The sequence below is a fragment of the Anomaloglossus baeobatrachus genome, chromosome 4, assembly GCF_048569485.1.
Source record: "Anomaloglossus baeobatrachus isolate aAnoBae1 chromosome 4, aAnoBae1.hap1, whole genome shotgun sequence".
NCBI classification, from domain to species: domain Eukaryota; kingdom Metazoa; phylum Chordata; class Amphibia; order Anura; family Aromobatidae; genus Anomaloglossus; species Anomaloglossus baeobatrachus.
The window spans coordinates 321,597,974-321,617,316 of record NC_134356.1 but is presented as its reverse complement, the minus strand read 5'-3'; positions in this window follow the sequence as shown (position 1 = coordinate 321,617,316).

Here is a 19,343-nt window from a genome sequence, read left to right as displayed (position 1 = left end):
ATGTAGGTAACGAGTTGATTAGGAGCCAGAATTCTTAATGGTTTGTAGGGATCAAATACTTAGTTTTCTTTGCAAAATGCAAATAAATTTATATAATTTATACAATGTGATTTTCTGGATTTTATTTTGGATATTCTATCTCTCACTGTTAAAATTATCTACTCTTCAAATTATAGACTGTTCATGTCTTTGTCAGTGGGCAAACTTACAAAATCAGCAAGGGATCAAATAATTATTTCCTTCACTGTACATGTTTTATTTTGTGATATCAACCTTGATGGCTCCATTATCATCACTGGTACCTTTGCTTGCCTCTGACCACCTTCCTGTATTGATTGGACAGACAGAGACCTACTAAATCCACCTATAGAATTTTTTTTATTTTTGCTTTCCATTAAAGTGGGAACATAAAATTCTGTATATGTTTTAAGTATTGTTATTAATAATATAAACTATTTATCTGGATGGTAGAATAACCACTGTTCCATTTGTTAGATTTTTGTTCCCATAATTATATGTATTTGTATTTTTTGCTTTTAACGAAAATACAGTTTGCATTGTTTATTTTCATCTATGCCTTTCATTTTCTTCAACAAATGAACACCACTCACAATGTTAAAAAAAAAAACAATAATAAAATATAGTACACAGTTCCATCTATTCTTTTATTCACATTCTACATTTATACACACGAATTCCTAAACACAACACAAAGGAAGAGTATAGGCAATAACTGTATCAGCACTATAATGCTTCCCTCAAGTATATAACTTAGACTTTACAGTGATTCAATGCCATCAGCCATTCTTTACAATATTAGTCAGCATTAGCTTATGCCATAAAATGTATTTGAAATATCCCACTAGATTTATTATGCTTCAGTGGTGTTCCAGAATTGACCTAAAAACTAGAATAGCCTCCGCTCCAGGCAAGAATCCCCTGAACAAACACAAGCCTGATACAGATCAGGAAAACACTATTTAATTCTTAATTACCTCATTAGAAGTCAAGCGGCTTTTATATTTATTGAAATATTTATTGTCATAGAGATCTATATTTTACTATGTTCCCCTTATTATATGTTTGATAATTACTAATACTAATTTGTTTAATGACACGCGAAGATTGTCCAAAGCAATAATATTTTGCATACATTATGCATTGCAAGTAAAGGCTAAGCAACCATACAAAATGTGTGGTATATTAACCATTATTATTCTACATTCATTTCATATACTCATATTTACAGAGATAACGGCCACTGATAACATCATTGTAACAGCCATGAGTCCTCGCACTTTGCTGTCCCCCTCCACCAGTGAGGACATCGATTCCCTCACCTGTCCAGGCGTCCTGCGATGGTGATCCCGTCCTTGTCTCATGCTGTAGCCTCACAGAACATCTGTTCATCTGAAAGCCTCCAGATCTTTGCCCGTAGGGCACACCCGCAGCCACGCCCTCTTTCTTAAAAGGCCAGCGGCCTCCTAACCCTAATATGCCTCCCAGGTCAGCTGGGGAGGATGCATGTATGTAAGGCAACTGTGCCCTTTGAGAAGTTGCCTGGGCAGTGAGTTAGAGTGAGGGTAGGATTCCACTTGCAAGAGACTCCAGCGTATCTCACATCGCATCTCCCGGGATGGCCTGCCTCTTTCCCGACAGGAGCGTCTCAGCTGCTTAGAAATAGATGCAGCTGAACCGCTCCTGTTGGGAGAAAGGCTTGCCATCCCTTGAGGTGCAATGCGAGATGCACTGGAGTCTCTCACAAGTGGAATCCTACCCTTAGACTCATTGCTGTAGTCAGGTTCCCTAGCACTGGGCTGCTGCTGCAGTCTCTTTGTGCTAGTTCTGTCACTTATATATGTTTGCATTATACAGTGCAGCTGCCGTCTACTAAAACTGATGTTGCTGTGAGCCACTTCATTGGCCGCCATTTCCTATCCTGCCGCTGCTGCCGCAAGCTGCCACGCCTGCCACATGCCCTGATGCCACAAGCATCTCCACCAGCTGCTGCCACATTCATTGATACGTCCATCCATTCTTTACACCTGCTGCTGCCATCTTATACCAGTGACTGTCGCTCCCATACCCCTGGGGCCAACCGAAGCAACACCAGTCTTCCCGGATAGCACCCGGACCAATAACTGCAGTGTAATACCTGCATCAGAGGTCTTCTCCAGAGACCATCAGAGTCTCTGGAGAAGACCAGGCTTAAGTCAGTAGTGAAGCTCCTCCAGGTTTTCTGTGTGTTGCGGCCCAGTGTGTTCACTAACATCCCTGCTCAACCGGCAAGCATAACAATCATGTCTGACAAGCCTACCTAGATTCAAATGTTATTACAAGACAACATTGGAAAGGAACGGGTTTATATTCTTGTGTGAGCATAGCTTTATTGTATGCTAAAACTGTGTTGCATTTTTGGCTTTGTAACATCATTACATATGCGGATGGGTGAAAGAGGCAGCCCCCTCTCTCTCACAACCTTCTACTGTAAATGTTACAATCAGTATTGATTGCAACATTAAGGGGGCTAATCATCCTGCCACTGACCCTAACTGTTACTGCCGGAGCTTGGCTATCAGATAAGCTTAGCTGCTGGTTGTGAATGTGCGGGCATGACTCCAATCAAGCCTAACAAAAACCATAACTATATAGATTACTAAAATATGTCATGTTGTCAATTCATATATTGATCAAATTATGTGAGCCCACCGGACATGACAGGGCAACCTCATACGGATGACTCCCTACAATGAGCTAATCTCTCTCGGGCCTAGTCAGGGTAAGCTCTACCCTGCTTTAATGTAAAACTACCCTAAAATGGTTTTCTCACAAAAGTCATTTATCAGCTATCTTGTGGACAGGCGATAGATCATTCGGTGTCACTAAACCTGGTGGTCACGACCAAACGTTCTTCTTCATTGCATCAAGGATTAATGGAATGACATGGTCATACAGATTTGAAGACATTTTAACAGTTTTTCAGAGTAAGTAATAAGTGCAGAAGACAGGAGAGAAAAAAAACTGGTAAATGGCAAAATGGGTATTCTTAAATATTGATTTAGGAAAAAAATAAAAAGAGTTACTCTGTAAGTATTTAGGTGCGTCTTAACACTGCAAAGTACTGCTGCATCCGTTTTTGCTTACTTTTGCATTGCAGTCATAGCAGGTTAGCACTTGCAGATTTGTTTTACCTTTTTAGTAGGTGCTCACTTTACTTATTTGCACTGACCAGTCCTCACAGTGTCACACCATGCAAGGACACACACTTTTGACCAGTACAATGGTAACACCCAGCTATCAATGTATTCATAAATATTTAGAAAGAATTAAAGAGGAGCAGTACAATGCAAGGTAGTGGTGACAGGTTGAAAAAAATGTACCTGATACTATACATTGTTGCTATGTACTGTACTTGCTATGATGACCTGAGCTACATTTTAGTTTTACAGTGCACCTATTTTTATTGTCTGTATTTCACCACTGCAAAAATCAATTGATTTTTGCAGTGGTGAAATACAGCCAATAAAAATGGGTGCACTGTAAAGCTAAAAAGTAGCTCAGGCCGTCATAGCAAGTACAGTACGTACACCATATGTGTACAAAAAGTTATATTCTGTTTAATCAAACTACTCAGTATAAATTGTCACCAAGTACGCTAAATGGCAACATTTTCAGGGCAAGTAGTCAGGATACGCAAGCACATAGCTTATACTTTCTCCATCTCCACATGGTCCACATGCCAAACGTCTTCTTTAATTGTGAGCAGAAAGCATTTGAGTAGACATCAAAGCGGGATGGTTACACTAATTATGGAGCCATAGCCGATAGCAATCTTTGTTGATTCCTCAAAGTTTTATCAGTTGAGTGAGGGCCAGCTGCTTGCCCTCTAAAAATTATGAGTGAGGACTGGCTGCTGGTCCTCCAAAAATTATGCGTGCGGCCCGCCTGTTGGCACTTCCAACATTATAAGTGATGGCAAGCTGATGGCCCTCAAGAAATTTGAAACGACAGCCACAAGATAACCCTGTTGATATGGTGTAGGAGGAAAAGAAGGACCAGAAACAAAAAAACATGATACCCTTTTTGGGGTGGGAAGGTGCATAGAATTGCAACTGGAAAAAAATGGAACATTTGATTTGGCTTTATAGTCCTCTGCCTTCATCTGCTGAGGTTGAGAAGCTGGAACCAATCCAGGCCTTGTTAATTTGGATAACAGTCAGCCTGTCAGCATTTAGGCTATGTGTGCACTTTGCGTTTTTACCTGCGTTTCCGCAGCGTTTTGAACTTCAGCATTTTAATGCCAAAATGCATGTGTTTTGATTGTCAAACAAAGTCTAAGGGAAATAGGGATTTCTTGTGCGCACTTTGCTGTTAAAAACGCAGCATTTAATTTGCATATTTTTGGGCAAAAACTAAGCATTTAAAGAAGCAGCATGACAATTGTTTTTGCCATTTCTGCAGCGTTTTGCTAACATTGAAGTCAATGAGAAATTGCAAAACACAAGCAACATCAAAATTCTAGCGTTTTACATGCTTTTTTGATGCAGAAAACATGCGTTTTGGACGAATTAATTGCATGCGTTTTTGGAAAAATATTAATGGCATGATATGTCCCTTTACACACACACATAGTCCGACAATTAAATTTAATAAAATCCATGAATAAATGTAATTTTATGCATAATTATTATCACAAAGTTATCATTTTAATAAACTAAGCCATTTTTTGATTGATAATATTCTTGATATTTGTTATAATTTTTTTTTTCCTTTTTTTCATAGTGTTTGTATGTTTAAACTTTATTTAGCATTGTATTTTGAGTCAAAACGCATCTTATTTTAAGCAGTGATAAAGCATGTAAAACGCGGTAAAAACGCAAGCGTATTTCTAGCATTTTTGTGGTCAAAACCAAATTTGACAAAAAACATTTCTGTCAGAGGATGCGTTTAGAACTGCAACTAGCTCGACGCAAAGTGCGCACATAGCCTTATAGTTGATCAGTTATTATGCCCCAATGGGACTAAAGCCTCACTCTGACAACATGATATCGGCAGGTCAAGCCAGCACCTCCAAGGCTGAGAAACAGTACAGACCCGTGCAATCAACTTAAGCCGGGAAGGAGCAGTGACTACAGCCTGCAAGCCTTAGATTTGCTTCAACTCTGTTTTGTTTTGTTTTTTTAAAAACAACAACAAAAGATGCATTCATACAATGGGAGAATGGCTCAAATGCATCTCTTGTGTGAATAAATTGGACTTGTGGTGATCTTTCCTAAGGAATCGATTGTAGAAGTCCCCACCTCCCCCTTGGTTAATGAATATTTATTGGCAAAGGTCTCTAAAGAGATAAAAATAAAGTTTGGAAACCCCTGCTTCAATCTATTTGAAGCCTCGGGGCTGCCTAATGCCCTGCGCCGACACAGAAGGAACTACCCATCTTAGCTTGAGCAAAATCGGAGCCGGATGTCTGAAGTCCTTGTTGTGCCACTTGTACTCTGAGTGATGGCCTCTGCAACTCTTTTTTGTTGGCCAAAGAAATCTTACTCCTTTTAAATGTAAATATTTTCTGAGGCCCTACTCCATGTGTGTTTCATGTGTATTGGAGATCTACGTTAGAATTTTTGGCAGCACTTACACATAGCATTCTAGGAGTCCCACTCTTTGCAAATGGGGAAAAAATGTTTTCTAAGGCCATCCTCTACGTGTATTCCAGGGTGTATTGCAATCCCTCCTTTCAATTTTGAAAGGCCTTGCACTTAGTGCATAGGCTTCACCAGTGTAGGAGTCCCACTCCTTACAAATGGGAAAAAAAAGAGAAATCTCATGCACACAATTTCTTTTTTTTCCTGACTGAAATGTAAAAATGCTACCATTTTGAAAGAAGGAGCATGTTCATCTTTCAGTGTTTTTTCAACATTTTGCAGTATTTTTCACCATTGAAAGCAATGAGAGTTCAAAAACATAACAAAAACGCTACATGTGAATACAGCCTAAGAGGTGGAGCAGGCGTTTTTTCTCTCTAGTAAAATTTATTTTATATTTGAGTCATTATACAGAAAAGAATGCTTCCTAACATTTATTTTCCTGTAATGGTAAATACAAGTTATCTTCGGTTTGGAATGTTTCCTTTTCAGTCCGTAAAAGTGGAGTAATACTCTGACAACATTGTTCCCAGCAGCAACCCGGCAGTCAGAGATGTATACTAGCATCTTCTCCATGCTGTAGCCATTCCATTTAACTGGTGTTTCCATCCATTTCAGTGATTTTCAGCCCCCCATGCAAACCTCTCAGGGGTCTGTCAGAAAACTGCTTGAGTTTTCCATTGACTTCCATTATGCGTATTACGCGAGAAGACCACTACAGTATTACAAATTGCTCAACTCGAATACCGAGCAAATGTACATTTTAGTGCTCGCCCATCACTATTTAAATAAAGTTGTATGTTCTGCTAAAATATGTAAATGTTGACATAAAGTGACTCCATTACATAAGAGGACTCCAGGGGTAAACTGAGTACTTTTGCTTCAAATTTTGTGACTTTTCAAAAAGTTGTATCTGATGAACCATGCAAAACATCTGGAAATCCTAAACTCTGCCCAAAGTGGCACAAAAAGGATACATTAATATCTCACAAACAATTAAAGCGCAAAACACTAAAAGCTTTACAAAACACAGGCACAAATGCAATAATGTATTGGGCCTTATGTACACTTCTAAATTATTCAGAAAAGTTTCCTAGCATTTGCATTTGTAGTTTGTTCAACTCCACAATATTTGACTTGCAAATAGATGCAGTAGGATTAACTCCTTCCTGGCATCCCCCTTATATTTACAGCAGAAATTGGTTACTGGAGCTGAGTCCGTGCATACATGGCGGGTTGCCGGCTGTGTTATACTGCCAGCACCTGTCTAAGCAGCAATCAAATGCAAATGAGTAACCTCAAACACACAGTGCTTTAACACAATCAGGACAAAGAGAAAAGATTGTTAAGCTCAAAATTATTTCCTATAGGAAAAATAATCCGGAAAAATAATAATGACTTAAAGAAGAATTTTAGTAGAATAATAATTTTTTTATTGTTAAAAATATTTTTTATTAACAGAAAAATTAAAATACACTTAATAAATACAATAAAATAGTGGAGCCTCCAATGCAAAGGGTACACACAGAAAAAGAGGCTGCTGGGACGATAGGCAGAGAATTATACCCTAAAAACACTCTTGAACATGGCAATACCACAGCTATACTCAATCTGCTGCTAGTGATACCTAGTTTTGTATGGGTAACTAGGGTGTCAATACACCCAGAGTATAGTAAAGAAATTAATCCCACCAGGGCCACATCCTGCCGCTACACCATTAACAATTAAATATTTATAATGCTAATGGTGCGGATGCCAAAATAACAGGTAAATCCCAGCTGCATACCTGTATATAATAAGATGACAGTGTTCGATCCCAGCACGCCTCTACAGCCCGACACGCGTTTCATACACGTGACTTCCTAAGGGGGTGTGTGTGATTATTTACTATACTTTGGGTGTATTGACACCCTAGTTACCCATACAATACTAGGGATCACTAGCAGCAGATTGAGTATAGCTGTGGTATTGCCGCTTTCAAGAGTGTTTTAGGGTATAATTGTAACACCTGCCTGGAACCACAGACTCAGATGGGCTGTAATGGACAGGCTAGAGGGAAGCCACTCACCAAGCAGGACCTCCAGAACCCTGAAACCCTTTAACCCATATACAGGGATTTGGAATTACACAGGGCCCTGGAAATCACTACCTGTGGAAGGATGCAGTCTGAGAGAGTAGTCGTCAGGCAGGGTCAAACCAGGAATTGTGGAACAGGGACAGAATCGGCAGGCAAGGACATCATCAAAAAAAGTAGAGGTCAAAACCGGATCGGGCAGCGAGGTACAAAAACAGCAGGCAGGAGGGTAGTCAGGAAACAAGCGGTAATCAGCACACGAAATCACAGGACGGAACAGGAGCCAGAATTTTCAGAACTATCTCTGGCAGAGGTTAGTAGACAGGAGGGGCATTAAAAAGGGTGTGGTACTTGACGGAGGGTATGAGTCCGGGGGTGACGGGGCAGTGGGCAAAGGCGGGCCTTTATTGTTTTCGGGATGTAGTCAATCCAGCCACTCTAAAATTAAAGCCATTTTTGGACCTACGATACCAATATAAATTACCTTTCCACCTGTATTTTCTCATATCAACAGATAACACATTTTTTTACAGACATTATGGGACAGGGGGAGGTGCGGCGCCCTACAGCATTTGAGACCCTTTGCTCTGGCCGGACCTCGACCAGGGGACTGATCTCGGCCATTTATAACATACTGATAACTGGGGACTGTTCGGATACACTGAAGCACACATACATGACGAGATGGGAGGGCTGGGTTGGACGCCCCCTATCGGACGCACTCTGGTCAGTGATATGGGCTAGGACATTTCGGTCCTCAATTAGCACTCTCTACAAGGAAAACCAAGTAAAGTTCCTTATGACATGGTACTACTCACTGGAGCTCCTACACAAGTTTAACCATAACTATCCAGATGTGTGTTGGAGATGCGGCCTTGGTGGGGCATCCCTATACCATATATTTTGGACATGCCCGGCCATTGGTGGCTTCTGGGAGGAGGTGGAATCCCTGATGGGCAGATTGGTAGGTGGAAATGTGACTAGAGACCCGGTAGTGTAGTTGCTAAATGCCCTCCTGTCATCTTTAAGCAAATCTGAACTAAAGCTTCTACTCCATGTCCTTACAGCGGCCAAGTGTCTAATCTCACTATTTTGGAGAAGGGTATCCCTGCCATCTGTCTCGGATCTGTATGCCCGAATAAAAGATGTTAGAAATATGGAAAAATTAACAGCCCAGATCCATAATACAATGAAAAGGTTTACAGCGACATGGTCTCTTTGGGATGCCCTTGGGGACACCTACCAGATGTGAGACCGAACATGGGTTTGGGGTGATTGGTATTCTTGTTTTATACCGGTTTGAGGAGTTGTGTGAATTTCCCGCCAGGTCACCTAGGCCTAGCCCTGATCCCTCCCTTCTCGAGGCCTGTTACAAGATGGAACCCCTCCCACCCTCCATTTGACTCTTAGTGTGATTATGACATATCATATTTGTATGCATACTTGTGAAATAGTTCATTTACGTATGTAATTGCATGTCTTTCTTTTGTTGTAAAACATGTTAAAAAAACTTTTTTCCAAAATTAAAAGTTGAATAAAAAAAAAAGGGTGTGGTGTCTTCCCATAGGATGTAGCTGAATGATGGTGCTTCAGCTGGGAGACACCCGCCACTTACGGTCAGCCAGTGGCACTGCAGATCCCCAAGAAACCCTGACCAGTGGATGAACGGAGCCTGCGCATACCAGCGCCTCTGGCATCGACTCCTCTCCTATCACCAGCACTATCCACTGCAGGAACACGGCATCGCCTGGCCATCGGAGTAGAAGTCAATGGAGCGGACTCCGGTGGGGATGTAACAGTACCCCCCCTCCACAAGGGGCCTCCAGACCCTCAAAACCTGGCTTGCCAGGAAATTGGAGGTGAAACCGCCAGACCAGACCCTTAGCATGAATATCGCTCTCAGGGACCCATGACCTCTCCACAGGGCTGTAACCCCTCTAATGCACCAAATACTGTACCATCCCTCGGACAACACAGGAATCAAGTATTTTTTGTACCTCACTCCAAGTTACCTTCAACCAAAACAGGAGGAGGGGGGCCCTGACTGGGTGAATTGGGACACGATATAACTTGAGAAGGGACTTGTGGAACACATTTGATATCTTAAAGGATGGGGGGAGTTGCAGGTGGAAAGCTGTGGGATTAATGACCTCAATTATCTCATAAGGTCCAATAAATCTGGGACCCAGCTTAGCAGAAGGGACCTTGAGTTTAATGTTCCGTGTGTATAACCATACCTTGTCCCCAACGCCAAGGTTTGGGCCCATGGAACGTCTCTTTTTAGCAGAGGAGGCTTGACCAACCTGTGCCTTCTTCAAGCTCTCTTTCACCTCAGACTGGATAGCCTTCAGCTTGTCCACAGTTATTTCAGCCTCAGGAGTATCCACCGCAGTGGAAGAAAAAGAACCAAAACGTGGATGCAACCCTAAATTGCAGAAAAAGGGTGTAGTCTGGATGGATTCCTGATACTGATTATTGATGGCGAACACAGATATTCAACCCAGTCAGACTGATGGTCAGACACCGTTGGAACGTTCAGTCTGACCATTGGTCTCTGGGTGGTAGGCAGATGAAAAAGATAATTCTATATTGATCTTTTTACAAAACGCCCTCCAGAATTCAGAGACGAATTGTGTTCCTCGGTCACAAACAATATTTTCCGGAACCCCGTGTAACCGCACAATATGCTTAATGAACAACCTGCTAAGAGTTTCAGAATTAGGTAATCCGGACAGAGGAACAAAATGACACTGTTTGCTGAATCTATCCACTACTACCCAGATACAAGTCTTCCCTACTGAAGGTGGAAGGTCAGTGATGAAGTTCATGTAGAGGTGGGTCCAAGGGCTTGCTGGAGTAGGTAGTGACTGGAGCAATCCGGCAGGGCGGGTATGGGGTGCCTTTGCTCGAGCACAAGTTTCACAAGCCAGTCATATTCCTTACAATCCTTCGCTATGGTTGGCCACCCAAAATACCTGGTTACTAGTCGGAGGGTATTGCCGATACCAGCGTGACCTGCTAGCACAGAATTGTGGGATTCCTGGAGTACCCGTATGCGAAGTGAGGGGGCAACAAACAGTTTACAGTCAGGAGTGGTTTCAGGAGATTGGTCTTGGGTATTCTGGACCTCTTCTATCAAATCCAAGGAAACAGATGATATAATAACGCCTTTAGCTAAAATAGGTGAGTCGCCCACTACAGCACTGCAGCGGTCGCCTGCAGGACACTGCGTGGACTTCTCTGTAGGGACCCTTCTGGCCACAGGTATGTCAGGTTCACTTTCATAGGGGTCGTGACGCCACTCTCGGTTTTGCGGTCAGGGCAATAGGGGACCGCCACTGCAGTTTAGCAAGCATCTGGAGCTGATGGTATTTGCAGTTTGGTGTTATGGCCTCCCGAGAGTGAGGCTGGCCCCAGGGGCTCAGGTGTATGTGCATGGAACCACAGGTCGCAGAATAACTCAGTCTCAGTCCGGTAATGTCTTTCAAGGTTTTTACTCACTTTTTGCTGGTAGAGTGAGGCAACCCGGGCGATGCTATGATGAACCAGGTGGAACCAGGTATCCTTCAGGCTGGTCCAAAGGTGACTGTCAACTCGACTTCCTAGCCCTTCTTGTTTGGCATGATCCCTAACTTGGAGTACTGCGGGAATCACCCAGGGAAGTCACAACTGCCTTTCTCCCCTTTCTGGCCTGTTTGCTGGCAGTGTGGACCAAGTACAGATGGCTTCTTGCCCTATCTCACTTATGGGCCCCCTCGTTGCTGCTGATGCTGCGGACTCTGTGTTGGTTAGTGAGGCACATCCAGCACCCTCACCAGCAGGTTTAGCAGTCTCAGTCCAGTAATGTCTTTCAAGGTTTTTACTCACTTTTTGCTGGTAGAGTGAGGCAACCCGGACGATGCTATGATGAACCAGGTGGAACCAGGTATCCTTCAGGCTGGTCCAGAGGTGACTGTCAACTCGCCTTCCTAGCCCTTCTTGTTTGGGATGATCCCTAACTTGGAGTACTGCGGGAATCACCCAGGGAAGTCGCAACTGCCTTTCTCCCCTTTCTGGCCTGTTTGCTGGCAGTGTGGACCAAGTAAAGATGGCTTCTTGCCCTATCTCACTTATGGGCCCCCTCGTTGCTGCTGATGCTGCGGACTCTGTGTTGGTTAGTGAGGCACATCCAGCATCCTCACCAGCAGGTTTAGCAGACCGAATAGTTGGCTTGCTGCTCTAGGGACCTGTTTCCCCGTGCGGGCCTGGTCTACCAGGAGAACCCGTACTCAGTCACCCCCCTTCTTCCTGAAGTGCCTTTCAGGCTGACTGTGTGGCAACCAAACTCCCCCGCCGACAGCCACTACACGTGCAGGGTCTAACTAGTGACACCGCGCACGTCCTCCTTCTGCGACTGCACACTGCGCTTCCTCACTTCAGACTGGTTCACTACTGCCTCCCCACTGTGCCTGCCACTGCAACCTGGCAGCCAGCTTCTCCACCGCACCACTAGCTGAGATGTGGAGCCATGCCCCCTCCTGGGTCTGCCCAGGGGTCCCCTCTAATGTGTGTGTGTGTGACCTAGCAACTATGTGTCTGTGTGTCCACACCCTATCCAGCCATCAGGATTACCTGTTTGTACTGACCCAGTGTGGATACAGTACTCAGGGTCACCACATAGGGACAGGTTCAGAGTTTTCAGATTGAGAGGGACAGGAGCTATGGGAAAGTGCATCAGCTCTGGTGTTCTTGGTACCGGGCCGAAACTTTACCACGAACTCAAATCTGGAGAAGAACAATGCCCACCTGGCTTGCCTAGGATTGAGTCTCTTAGCAGATTCCAGATAAGTGAGATTCTTATGGTCTGTGAGAACTGTGACCTTATGTTTGGCGCCTTCGAGGAAGTGGCGCCATTCCTCGAAGGCCCATTTGATTGCCAACAGCTCTCGATTACCAATATCATCATTTCTCTCTGTGGGAGAAAATTTGCGGGAAAAGAAGGCACAAGGATGAAGCTGAGTGAGAGATGGAGTACCTTGGGATAGCACCGCTCCCACTCCGACCTCAGATGCATCGACTTCTACAATAAACGGACGCATAAGGTCAGGCTGAACCAGAATCGGGTCTGAGGAAAAACAGTCTTTTAATTTTGAGAAGGCATGGATCGCCTCTGGCTTCCAATTAACCACATCAGCCTCCTTTTTAGTCAAATCGGTGAGGGGTTTGGCAATTTTGGAAAAATCTCTAATAAATTTGCGATAATAATTAGCAAACCCAAGGAAACGTTTCAAGGCTTTCAGAGACTTGGGTTGCACCCACTCCATAATCGGTTGAAACTTAGAGGGATCCATGCGGATGCCTTCTGCAGACAAAATATCACCCAGGAAATTAACCTCTGCCTCAAAAAAACACATTTCTTGTATTTAGCAAATAGGGAGTTCTTCCTGAGTCTCTGAAGCACAGTGCAAACATGTTGGATATGTGACGTAGAATTGGGAGAATAAATCAGAATGTCATCCAGATAGACCACCACATACTGACCACAGATATCTCTGAAAATGTTATTGACAAAGTTCTGAAACACAGCCGGCGCATTACTTAACCAAAAAGTTATTACCAGGTACTCATAGTGTCCCTCTGGAGTGTTAAATGCTGTTTTCCACTCATCTCCTTCTCTGATGCGGATGAGGTTATATTCACCCCTGAGATCCAGCTTGGTGAACCACAGGGCTCCTATGAGCTGTTTAAAGAGATCGGGGATGAGTGGCATAGGGTTCTGATTCTTTACAGTTATAGCATTCACGGAAGTCAATACAAGGTCTGAGGCCACCGTCTTTTTTATCAACGAAAAAGAATCCAGCGCCGACTGGTGACCTGGATGGTCTGATTAACCACTTCGGCAGACTGTCTGCTATGTAATCTTTTATGGCCTGATGCTCCAGACCCAAAAGATTATAAATTTTACCCTTGGGGAGTCGGGAATTGGGGACCAAATCTATGGGGCAGTCATATACTCTGTGTGGAGGTAATCTTTCAGAGCCAGAAAAAGAAAACACATCAGCAAAATCCCTGAATGCATGAGGTATAAAAATAGGTTCAGCTCTAGTCATGTTAATAGATAAAGATATACACGTCTCCTGACACTCAGGGCTCCAGTGTACAATCTCATCTTGGTGCCAGTCTATGACCGGGTTATGTTGCGCAGCCATGGCATTCCCAATACCACTGCTGACATCAGATTCTCAAGAACAAAAAATGACACAGTTTCTACATGCAGAGCCCCAGCAAGCATGGAAACCTGCTGAGTTACAAAATTAACCACACCCTGGATCAGAGGAGTGCTATCAATAGCAGATATTCTAATGGGAGCATTCAATCTTAGCAAAGGCAAACCCAGCTCATTTGCTACAATAGTGTCTATGAAATTAGCTGCAGAGCCACAATCAATAAAGGCCTGCAGCCATAAAGATTTTCCCTGGTGAGACAATTGGACAGGTAACATTATCCTCATAGGGTCTGCACGGAGTACCTGGGCCCCTGAGTGAGTATCCTGGGGCCTACTCAGGTGCTGTTGCTTCTCCGGAAGCGATTGTGTGGCGCCCTGGCCTAGCCAGGTCATCACAGATAACACACTAACACACCCCACCCCCATCAGACAGGGACACCAGCCAAACAAAAACCCTTGTTGCCTCCCTCCAGTGTCTGATGTCCACACCAGGTGGGGCGGAGTCAAGCGGTTGGCTCCATCCACCGAGGAGTTCACAGGCCTGGAGGCGGGAAAAGTGAGAGTTGAGTGTTGGAGTTTGAAGTGAGAGGAACACGCACTTGGGTGTCTGGGTTTGTGGCCCAGGCACTGACAGCAAGGTTGGCAGATGGTGGTGGCCATCTGCAGGAGTGGTGGAGCAACGCAAAACCGTAGGACCGGGGACGGGCGACGGCCCGTTGGTACCGACCGGGGAGCGAAGTGAAGCCAGCACACACAGGCAGGGCCATCGGACCCCGACCAGGCTTGGAGCCGCCGACAATAGTCAGATCCGAATGTGACTGGAACCCCAGGGGTTTCACAACAGCAAAAGTCCCGATTGAAGGCAACCGCCCACACCGTGAGGGTATACAGCTACCGCCTAAGGCTAGAGACCCAAGGGCCAGCGCCTGCGGGCAAACGGGCTTCTCCGGTACCCATACACCGGGGAGCGGACTACCGTTGGGAATCCATAGTAGTCAGAATAGAACACCAAGGTGCAGGGAAAGACAGCCGCCATCACCTGTCCGGGGAGAAGCACTGCAGCCGGCTGCGGGACCGGTCCATCCAGCCATTTGGTTTACCGAGGACTTTGTACCTTTCTTGCTGAGTGAGTACACCCGTGCCATCCGGCACCGCGCCGCGCTGTCCCTGCAACCCTGCACCTCACCGACCCTGTCTCCCCGTCACCACATCACCGGGCCCTGGGACCACCGACCCCTACCCACGGAGGGGGAAAACAACATCCCAGCTGCTCCTTACCATCACTCCCTGGATCCCCGTCATCGGCAGCGGTGGTGCCTATCTTCACCACGACCCGTGGGTGGCATCACGGACAAAATTCCCCAAACCAACTACCCCTTTCACTCACGGGCAAGGAGCGCCGCTCGAGTCCCCGGATCCGGCCAACTGCTCGAGCCACCGAGCAGCCATCGCAGCAGCGCCGGACCCGAGCGTTAGCGAGAGCGCAGCAGCGACGGCGTCCTCCCCGCCTGCGACAACTTGGCGTCACGAACAGGATTGAACCCATCTACTTACCAGTAGAAGTGCGCCTTGTGATCTCCGCCGGCGGTGTCCGGCTGAAAATTTTGAAGAGCCGCCATCTTGGCGCGAAAATCTCCCGCTCGAGCATCTTCTCCGAGCAGGGAAGGCGCGAAAGCAAAGCCCCGCCCCCAACAAACGGAAGTGCTGAAGAGTACCAAGGGGGCGCGAGAGTGTGTCTGCCTGATGTAGTCGAGGCTATAAAAGTGCGGACGCCAGGACTCTGCAAACAATTGGTTCCTGGAACACGGCCACGTAAGATGTCCCATCCGTCCAGTGCCGCGGAAATCCCCGAGCCCACGCCAGGAACAGCGGCGTGGGTGGAAGCCCGGACCGCACAGATGTGCTGCCGCCTCCAAGCCCAGGTCCGGTTCTTGATGGAGCGCTGGGTGGCTGAGATGGAGGAAGTGGCGGTGGCCGTGCGGAGACGCGAGGTGGAGGCAGAGTTGGAGGAGCGGTTAAGCGACCCACGCCCCTATGTCCGAGAAGGACCGACCGCTGTGGCTGAGGGGCCCGGCCTGCGCCCGCTCACCCTCCTGCTTCCCCCGCCATCCGTACCGCCTGCTGTTGCCCCTCCGCTCGGTCCGCTACCCCCAACACCGATAGCGGAAGCCAACCCATCTGCCCTAGAGGACCGGCCTGGGGGCGTTGTTCAGGACCAGCCTGCGTCCCTCCCGCTACTGTGGAAGGCCCCACGGGAAGTAGCTGTCCGTGACAAGGAGCCATCGGCCCCGGAAGAGGCTGCACCTGAAGCCGTCCCGGCTCCGGCAGTCCGCCCGGCCGTGGAAGAACCGGCCGCTGCTGGCCCGAAGGCTCAACCGGTAAGGTCAGCAAGCCCTGAATCCCCCGCCTCGGCTGAGGCTGCGCTGGGCCGCAACTGCAAAGCCGCAGTCCAGGCCATATCACTGTAGGACCCTCACAACAGAGAACCGGTCGTGGCCGGTGTGGGTGCGATCCAGCGGGGCCCGACCCGAGCGCAGGGGTCTGCCAACGCCCCATACTGGGACAGGGAACCAAACCCGTTGGGCCGGGAGATCGCCGCTAGAGAACAGCAGAGGGCCGAAGTGCTGGCGAGGGTGATCAGAGAGAAGGATGCACTCCGCCATGCCACCTTTCGGGTATGGGGCCCGGTGTACGAGGGTCAAGTCCGGCAGTTCGACCAACGGAGGGGGTTTGGCTTCATCTATGAGCCGGGCCTGGAAGCTAAAGTATTCGTGGCCCACCGTGATGTCAATTAACACCTCCCCACGGGCCACCCAGGTCGTGATCTACTGCCGGGCGACCTAGTGACTTACACCCGCCACTGCGGAGAGAGGGGCTGGTTTGCCCTGGATGTAAAACAGAGGAAGAGCCGCAGTGAGCAGACGCGGTCCCAGCCCCCTCCTCCACCAAGCCATCCGGATGTGGAGCTGGAGGAGGTCTCAGAGGAGTATGATCTTAAGTAGTGGCAGCAGCCCGCCGTTGCAAGCAGTTGTCCCCCGTTGGGACCCTCAGCAGTTTGAATGAATGACTTTAATGAACCGTGACATTTACCTGATTATCTGTGTGAATATTTCGGCCATTGCCGGCAAGTTGTCCCTGGAGGGACCCTATGTGTTTACAACCTGCATGAGAGACTACTCATGGACATGGCCGAGAACTGGCAGGCCACCCACGAACTTGTGGGCATGTAAATAAGTTGAGGGGTGATTTTCCGTGGAGCCGCCTCCGGAGAGGCAGATTGGAGGAAGGGCCCGCAGTGGAGCAGGCTGGGGCCTGGCCACCACCAGGACTGGTGGCCATCCTCCGGGGGTCAGGGGTCCCCCAAGGACGTGGGGTCCCCTGAAGTGACAACCGGGTGCGAGTAACAGTACCCGTTCCCGCTCAGGCAGCCTAAACCTGGACTGGGGTCAAGGGGTGCTGCCCACTTCTTAGGGGCAGCATCAGGGCTAGGTTGCTTGGGTGGGAGAGCGGAAGACATCCGTCCGTCATTATTAAAAATGTTATATATATGTGCAATGTTAAAGTGTTCTAACAAAAATGCGTATGTTTAAAATGTTTTACATGTTAATTTATCTTTTTACAGTTGAAAAATAAAACCGGTGATGGACTGGCAGTCCGTGGACGGTCTGCATTTCACCAAGGGGGAATGTGGCGCCCTGGCCTAGCCAGGTCGTCACAGATAACAAACTAACACACCCCACCCCCATCAGACAGGGACACCAGCCAAACAAAAACCCATGTCCACACCAGGTGGGGCGGAGTCAAGTGGTTGGCTCCACCCACTGAGGAGTCCACAGGCCTGGAGGCGAGAAAAGTGAGAGTTGAGTGTTGGAGTTTGAAGTGAGAGGAACACGCACTTGGGTGTCTGGGTTTGTGGCCCAGGCACTGACAGCAAGGTTGGCAGACGGTGGTGGCCGTCTGCAGGAGTGGTGGAGCAACGCGGAACCGTAGGACCGGGGACGGGCGACGGCCCGCCGGTACCGACCTGGGAGCGAAGTGAAGCCAGCACACACAGGCAGGGCCATCGGACCCCGACCAGGCTTGGAGCCGCCGACAATAGTCAGATCCGAATGTGACTGGAACCCCAGGGGTTTCACAACAGCAAAAGTCCCGATTGAAGGCAACCGCCCACACCATGAGGGTATACAGCTACCGCCTAAGGCTAGAGACCCAAGGGCCAGCGCCTGTGGGCAAACGGGCTCCTCCGGTACCCATACACCGGGGAGCGGACTACCGTTGGGAATCCATAGTAGTCAGAATAGAACACCAAGGTGCAGGGAAAGACAGCCGCCATCACCTGTCCGGGGAGAAGCACTGCAGCCGGCTGCAGGACCGGTCCATCCAGCCGTTTGGTTTACCGAGGATACCTTTCTTGCTGAGTGAGTACACCCGTGCCATCCGGCACTGCGCCGCGCTGTCCCTGCAACCCTGCACCTCACCGACCCTGTCTCCCCGTCACCACATCACCGGGCCCCGGGACCACCGACCCCTACCCACGGAGGGGGAAAACAACATCCCAGCTGCTCCTTACCAGCACTCCCTGGATACCCGTCATCGTCAGCGGTGGTGCCTATCTTCACCACGACCCGTGGGTGGCGTCACGGACTAAATTCCCCAAACCAACTACCCCTTTCACTCAAGGGCGAGGAGCGCCGCTCGAGTCCCTGGATCCGGCCCACCGCTCAAGCCACCGAGCAGCCATCGCAGCAGCGCCGGACCCGAGCGTTAGCGAGAGCGCAGCAGCGACGGTGTCCTCCCCGCCCGCGACAATTGCCTCTGAGATCCAGGCTCTCCATGATGGGCTCCACAACGTGATCTGCTCCCTTGACGTCAACAGGACTCTGGACATGCTGAGGTAGGTGCTGCAGGGTCTTGAATTTGAGCAGACTTGAGCTCTTGCACTTGCTGTGTAAGTCCTTGAACAAGGCCAGACAGCGTGTGCACCTGGTTTACCACAATATGGAGAGAATCCATTTTTTTTTTTTTGTGTGTGTGTATGTGTTAGATTGCCAGAGATAATGTAACACCTGCCTGGATCTACAGATTCAGACAGGCTGTAATAGACAGGCTAGATGGAAGCCACTCACCAAGCAGGACCCCCAGAACCCTGAAACCCTTTAACTCCTATACAGGGATTTGGAATTACACAGGTGTCTGGAGATCACTACCTGTGCAAGGCTGCAGTCTGAGAGAGTAGTCGTCAGGCAGAGTCAAACCAGGAATTGCAGAACAGGGACAGAATCGGCAGACAAGGACGTAATCAGAAACAAGCAGAGGTTAAAACCGGATCGGGCAGTGAGATACCAAATCAGCAGGCAGGAGGGTAGTCAGGAAGCAAGCGGTAATCAGCACACAAAATCACAGGACGGAACAGGAGCCAGAA